This window comes from Puma concolor, chromosome D2 (assembly GCF_028749965.1).
Source record: "Puma concolor isolate L17-30 chromosome D2, mPumCon1.1.hap2, whole genome shotgun sequence".
Classification (NCBI taxonomy): Eukaryota; Metazoa; Chordata; class Mammalia; order Carnivora; family Felidae; genus Puma; species Puma concolor.
Window position 1 is genome coordinate 12,193,723 of NC_141677.1, and position 7,588 is coordinate 12,201,310.

At 41.0% G+C, this 7,588-nt stretch overlaps 1 pseudogene; it reads left to right on the forward strand.

Moving 5' to 3' along the window:
• The first annotated feature begins 6,060 nt into the window (after positions 1-6,060).
• Positions 6,061-7,348, forward strand: LOC112851587 (glyceraldehyde-3-phosphate dehydrogenase pseudogene; annotated as a pseudogene).
• Positions 7,349-7,588: the final 240 nt, after the last annotated feature.

The window sequence follows — 7,588 nt, forward strand, 5'->3', positions numbered from 1 at the left end:
CGAAATGCATAACAAAATGGAAACCACCACGGCTCGGATTGAAGAGGCAGAGGAGAGAATAGGTGAACTAGAAGATAAAGTTATGGAAAAAGAGGAAGCTGAGAAAAAGAGAGAGAAAAAAATCCAGGAGTATGAGGGGAAAATTAGAGAACTAAGTGATACACTAAAAAGAAATAATATACGCATAATTGGTATCCCAGAGGAGGAAGAGAGAGGGAAAGGTGCTGAAGGGGTACTTGAAGAAATCATAGCTGAGAACTTCCCTGAACTGGGGAAGGAAAAAGGCATTGAAATCCAAGAGGCACAGAGAACTCCCTTCAGACGTAACTTGAATCGATCTTCTGCACGACATATCATAGTGAAACTGGCAAAATACAAGGATAAAGAGAAAATTCTGAAAGCAGCAAGGGGTAAACGTGCCCTCACATATAAAGGGAGACCTATAAGACTCGTGACTGATCTCTCTTTTGAAACTTGGCAGGCCAGAAAGAATTGGCACGAGATTTTCAGTGTGCTAGACAGAAAAAATATGCAGCCGAGAATCCTTTATCCAGCAAGTCTGTCATTTAGAATAGAAGGAGAGATAAAGGTCTTCCCAAACAAACAAACACTGAAGGAATTTGTCACCACTAAACCAGCCCTACAAGAGATCCTAAGGGGGACCCTGTGAGACAAAGTACCAGAGACATCACTACAAGCATAAAACATACAGACATCACAATGACTCTAAACCCATATCTTTCTATAATAACACTGAATGTAAATGGATTAAATGCGCCAACCAAAAGACATAGGGTATCAGAATGGATAAAAAAACAAGACCCATCTATTTGCTGTCTACAAGAGACTCATTTTAGACCTGAGGACACCTTTAGATTGAGAGTGAGGGGATGGAGAACTATTTATCATGCTACTGGAAGCCAAAAGAAAGCTGGAGTAGCCATACTTACATCAGACAAACTAGACTTTAAATTAAAGGCTGTAACAAGAGATGAAGAAGGACATTATATAATAGTGACAGGGTCTATCCATCAAGAAGAGCTAACAATTATAAATGTCTATGCGCCAAATACCGGAGAGCCCAAATATATAAAACAATTACTCATAAACATAAACAACCTTATTGATAAGAATGTGGTAATTGCAGGGGACTTTAACACCCCACTTACAGAAATGGATAGATCATCTAGACACACGGTCAATAAAGAAACAAGGGCCCTGAATGAGACATTGGATCAGATAGACTTGACAGATATATTTAGAACTCTGCATCCCAAAGCAACAGAATATACTTTCTTCTCGAGTGCACATGGAACATTCTCCAAGATAGATCATATACTGGGTCACAAAACAGCCCTTCATAAGTTTACAAGAATTGAAATCATACCATGCATACTTTCAGACCACAATGCTATGAAGCTTGAAATCAACCACAGAAAAAAGTCTGGAAAACCTCCAAAAGCATGGAGGTTAAAGAACACCCTACTAACGAATGAGTGGGTTAACCAGGCAACTAGAGAAGAAATTAAAAAATATATGGAAACAAACGAAAATGAAAATACAACAATCCAAACGCTTTGGGACGCAGCGAAGGCAGTCCTGAGAGGAAAACACATTGCAATCCAGGCCTATCTCAAGAAACAAGAAAAATCCCAAATACAAAATCTAACAGCACACCTAAAGGAAATAGAAGCAGAACAGCAAAGGCAGCCTAAACCCAGCAGAAGAAGAGAAATAATAAAGATCAGAGCAGAAATAAACAATATAGAATCTAAAAAAACTGTAGAGCAGATCAACGAAACCAAGAGTTGGTTTTTTGAAAAAATAAACAAAATTGACAAACCTCTAGCCAGGCTTCTCAAAAAGAAAAGGGAGATGACCCAAATAGATAAAATCATGAATGAAAATGGAATTATTACAACCAATCCCTCAGAGATACAAACAATTATCAGGGAATACTATGAAAAATTATATGCCAACAAATTGGACAACCTGGAAGAAATGGACAAATTCCTGAACACCCACACTCTTCCAAAACTCAATCAGGAGGAAATAGAAAGCTTGAACAGACCCATCACCAGCGAAGAAATTGAATCGGTTATCAAAAATCTCCCAACAAATTAGAGTCCAGGACCAGATGGCTTCCCAGGGGAGTTCTACCAGACGTTTAAAGCAGAGATAATACCTATCCTTCTCAAGCTATTCCAAGAAATAGAAAGGGAAGGAAAACTTCCAGACTCATTCTATGAAGCCAGTATTACATTGATTCCCAAACCAGACAGAGACCCAGTAAAAAAAGAGAACTACAGGCCAATATCCCTGATGAATATGGATGCAAAAATTCTCAATAAGATACTAGCAAATCGAATTCAACGGCATATAAAAAGAATTATTCACCATGATCAAGTGGGATTCATTCCTGGGATGCAGGGCTGGTTCAACATTCGCAAATCAATCAACATGATACATCACATTAACAAAAAAAAAGAGAAAAACCATATGATCCTGTCAATCGATGCAGAAAAGGCCTTTGACAAAATCCAGCACCCTTTCTTAATAAAAACCCTTGAGAAAGTCGGGATAGAAGGAACATACTTAAAGATCATAAAAGCCATTTATGAAAAGCCCACAGCTAACATCATCCTCAACGGGGAAAAACTGAGAGCTTTTTCCCTGAGATCAGGAACGCGACGGGGATGCCCACTCTCACCGCTGTTGTTTAACATAGTGCTGGAAGTTCTAGCATCAGCAATCAGACAACAACAGGAAATCAAAGGCATCAAAATTGGCAAAGATGAAGTCAAGCTTTCGCTTTTTGCAGATGACATGATATTATACATGGAAAATCCGATAGACTCCACCAAAAGTCTGCTAGAACTGATACATGAATTCAGCAAAGTTGCAGGATACAAAATCAATGTACAGAAATCAGTTGCATTCTTATACACTAACAATGAAGCAACAGAAAGACAAATAAAGAAACTGATCCCATTCACAATTGCACCAAGAAGCATAAAATACCTAGGAATAAATCTAACCAAAGATGTAAAGGATCTGTATGCTGAAAACTATAGAAAGCTTATGAAGGTAATTGAAGAAGATTTAAAGAAATGGAAAGACATTCCCTGCTCATGGATTGGAAGAATAAATATTGTCAAAATGTCAATACTACCCAAAGCTATCTACACATTCAATGCAATCCCAATCAAAATTGCACCAGCATTCTTCTCGAAACTAGAACAAGCAATCCTAAAATTCATATGGAACCACAAAAGGCCCCAAATAGCCAAAGTAATTTTGAAGAAGAAGACCAAAGCAGGAGGCATCACAATCCCAGACTTTAGCCTCTACTACAAAGCTGTCATCATCAAGACAGCATGGTATTGGCACAAAAACAGACACATAGACCAATGGAATAGAATAGAAACCCCAGAACTAGACCCACAAATGTATGGCCAACTCATCTTTGACAAAGCAGGAAAGAACATCCAATGGAAAAAAGACAGTCTCTTTAACAAATGGTGCTGGGAGAACTGGACAGCAACATGCAGAAGGTTGAAACTAGACCACTTTCTCACACCATTCACAAAAATAAACTCAAAATGGATAAAGGACCTGAATGTGAGACAGGAAACCATCAAAACCCTAGAGGAGAAAGCAGGAAAAGACCTCTCTGACCTCAGCCGTAGCAATCTCTTACTCGACACATCCCCAAAGGCAAGGGAATTAAAAGCAAAAGTGAATTCCTGGGACCTTATGAAGATAAAAAGCTTCTGCACAGCAAAGGAAACAAGCAACAAAACTAAAAGGCAACCAACGGAATGGGAAAAGATATTTGCAAATGACATATCGGACAAAGGGCTAGTATCCAAAATCTATAAAGAGCTCACCAAACTCCACACCCGAAAAGCAAATAACCCAGTGAAGAAATGGGCAGAAAACATGAATAGACACTTCTCTAAAGAAGACATCCGGATGGCCAACAGGCACATGAAAAGATGTTCAGCGTCGCTCCTTATCAGGGAAATACAAATCAAAACCACACTCAGGTATCACCTCACGCCAGTCAGAGTGGCCAAAATGAACAAATCAGGAGACTATAGATGCTGGAGAGGATGTGGAGAAACGGGAACCCTCTTGCACTGTTGGTGGGAATGCAAATTGGTGCAGCTGCTCTGGAAAGCAGTGTGGAGGTTCCTCAGAAAATTAAAAATAGACCTACCCTATGACCCAGCAATAGCACTGCTAGGAATTTATCCAAGGGACACAGGAGTACTGATGCATAGGGGCACTTGTACCCCAATGTTCATAGCAGCACTCTCAACAATAGCCAAATGATGGAAAGAGCCTAAATGTCCATCAACTGATGAATGGATAAAGAAATTGTGGTTTATATACACAATGGAGTACTACGTGGCAATGAGAAAAAATGAAATATGGCCTTTTGTAGCAACGTGGATGGAACTGGAGAGTGTGATGCTAAGTGAAATAAGCCATACAGAGAAAGACAGATACCATATGGTTTCACTCTTATGTGGATCCTGAGAAACTTAACAGGAACCCATGGGGGAGGGGAAGGAAAAAAAAAAAAAAAAGAGGTTAGAGTGGGAGAGAGCCAAAGCATAAGAGACTGTTGAGAACTGAGAACAAACTAAGGGTTGATGGGGGTGGGAGGGAGGGGAGTGTGGGTGATGGGTATTGAGGAGGGCACCTTTTGGGATGAGCACTGGGTGTTGTATGGAAACCAATTTGACAATAAATTTCATATATAAATGAAAATAAATAAATAAATAAATAATCTCGACACCCGACATGGGGTTCAAACTCATGACCCTAAGTTCAAGAGTCACATGCTGTACTGACTAAGCCAGCCAACCTCCCCATTCCCTGATTGTTTTTGAAATTTACTTTGTACTATATTAAATACTCACATATATTTGGGGTCTATTTCTGGATTAGCTCTTTGGTACTGGAGATCTATTAATCTTTGTCCCAAAGCTGTATCTTTTACCTGAAGTTGCTTTCTCATATATTTTTATTTAGTTTATTTTTTTAATTTCTTTTAGTTTATTTATTTTGAGAGAGAGAGTGAGCATGAGAGGGGAACGGGCAGAGAGAATGAGAATCCCAAGCAGGCTCTGCACTGTTAGCACAGCCCAATGTGGGTCTGGATCTCATGGACTGTGAGATTGTGACCTGAGCCAAAATCAAGAGTCGAGTTGCTTAACCGACTGGGCCACCCAGGTGCCCTGTTTCTCATATATTTTTAATACCTAATAATGTTAATCTACCCTATTACATTTTTCCATGAAATTTCCCTCTGAAAATTTTAAAAATGTATTCTGTTAAACTTATCCTTTTCTATCCATTTAGGAAACATTTTGTCAAATTTTAAAAACCATTCTGGGATATTTCTCAAGACTGAATTAAATATGTAAGTTAACTTGAAGATGACACATAGACATTTTATATAATATTTGTCTTCCTTTCCAGGAGCATAATATACTATCAATCTTCACTCATTCAAATCTTTTGTTTTAATTTTCCGTAAGTTTGTACTGTTTCTTCACAAAGCTCTTGTGTATTTTTCTCTCAAGCACTTTGTGTGTGGGTTTTGCTTTTGGAAATTGGCCCCTATTTGTAGGGTTGGTTTCCTATAATTACAGATAAAATGCTACGGACATCACGTGTGTGTGTGCATGTGTGCGTGTGTGTGTGTGTGTGTTTATGCTTGCACCCATACAGTTTCTTACATTCCATACAATATCCAGCTGTTTCGAGAGCTAAATGCTTGGCTTTCCCAGGTGCATATATAATCATGTTACTGGGAAATAATGGCATTTTCATTTCTTTATTTGCAATACTTAAATAACCCACATTAAACTAAACTGGTTTAATGGGTCTCGAAACTAGTTACAGCATGGAGTTATCCTACTAAAAATATTATTCTGGCTCCTAGTTAGTACTAAAAATAAACTAAAATCCTCAGATAAGTCTTTTTTAAGATTACCAAAGGGAGGCTCTCTGCTCCTCCCCACTGGACAGACAGTCTCCTCTTCTGGTGCTTTGCCAGCCACATCCCTGAGACACAATGGGGAAGCTCAGAGTAAACGGATTTGGCCATATCAGGCACCCGGTCATCAGGGCTGCTTTTAACTCTGGCAAAGTGAATACTGTTGCCATCAATGACCCCTTCATTGACTTCAAGTATGTGGTCTGCATGTTCCAGTATTATTCCACCCAGGGCAAATTCAACGGCGCAGTCAAGGCTGAAAACAAAACACCGGTCATCCATGGAAAACCCATTTTCACCTTCCAGGAGGGAGATCCTGCCAACATCAAATGGGGTAATGCTGGTGCTGAGTATGTTGTCGAGTCCACTGGGGTCTTCACTATCATGTAGAAGGTTGGGCCTCACTCGCAGATGGGCCTCACTTGAAGGTTATCATCCCTGCCCCTTCTACTGGTGCCCCCCACATTTGTGAGGGGTGTGAGCCATGAGAAGTACGGCGACACCCTCAAGATTGTCAGCAATGTCTCCTGTACCACCAACTGCTTGGCCCCTCTGGCCAAAGTCAACAATGACAACTGTGGCATCATGGGGGTCTCGTGGCCACGGTCCATGCCATCACTGCCACACAGAAAACTGTGGACGACCACTCTGGGAAACTGTGGCATGATGGCCGTGGGCTCGCCCAGAACATCGTCCTTGTTTCTACTGGCACCAAGGCTGTTTCTCCTGGCACTCAGGCTCAACCCTGAGCTGAAAGGGAAGCTCACTGTCATGGCCTTCTGTGTTCCCACCCCTCCCACGTGTCACTGGTTCATCTGACCTGCTGCCTGGAGAAAGCCGCCATATACAATGATATCAAGAAGGTGGTGAAGTGGGCACCAGAGGATACCTTCAAGGGCATCCTGAGCTACACTGAGGACCAGGTTGCCTTCTGCAACTTCAACAGTAACACTCATTCTTCCACTGTTGACACTTGGGCTGGTATTGCTCTCAATGACCACTTTGTCAAGCTCATTTCCTGCAATGACCACTTTGTCAAGCTCATTTCCTGGTACGACAATGAATTTGGCTATAGCAACCAGGTGGTGGACCATATGGTCCACGTGGCCTCCAAGGAGTAAGAGCCCCCTGGACCATCAGCCTCAGTGAGAGCAAGAGGAAGAGAGAAGCCCTCAGCTGCTGGAGATTCCTTGCCCCAACTTATCCCCCAACACACTGAGAATCTCCTGGACTCTACACAGTTTCCATCCCAGACTCCCCTGAAGAAAGGGAGGGCCTTGGGGAGCCCTCAATGAAGCGTACTGTACCATGTAATCATCCATAAAGTGTACTGTTCCAAGCCCCCCCCAAAGGAATACCAAAGAGAGAATACAAATGTAACAATAATAAAACTTAAAAAGATTGTTTTTCTCTGTTCACTTCCTATCTAATATCATCTTACACAAGGAGCTGTTCTTTTCTTCATCTCCAAACTCCTCTCTCTACCCCAAGTTCTTCAAATCCAGCCCACAGAGAGCTGCATCCTTCCCTTCCTCACCAACCACCTAAACTTTCCTGGGTTTTCTAATAACTCTT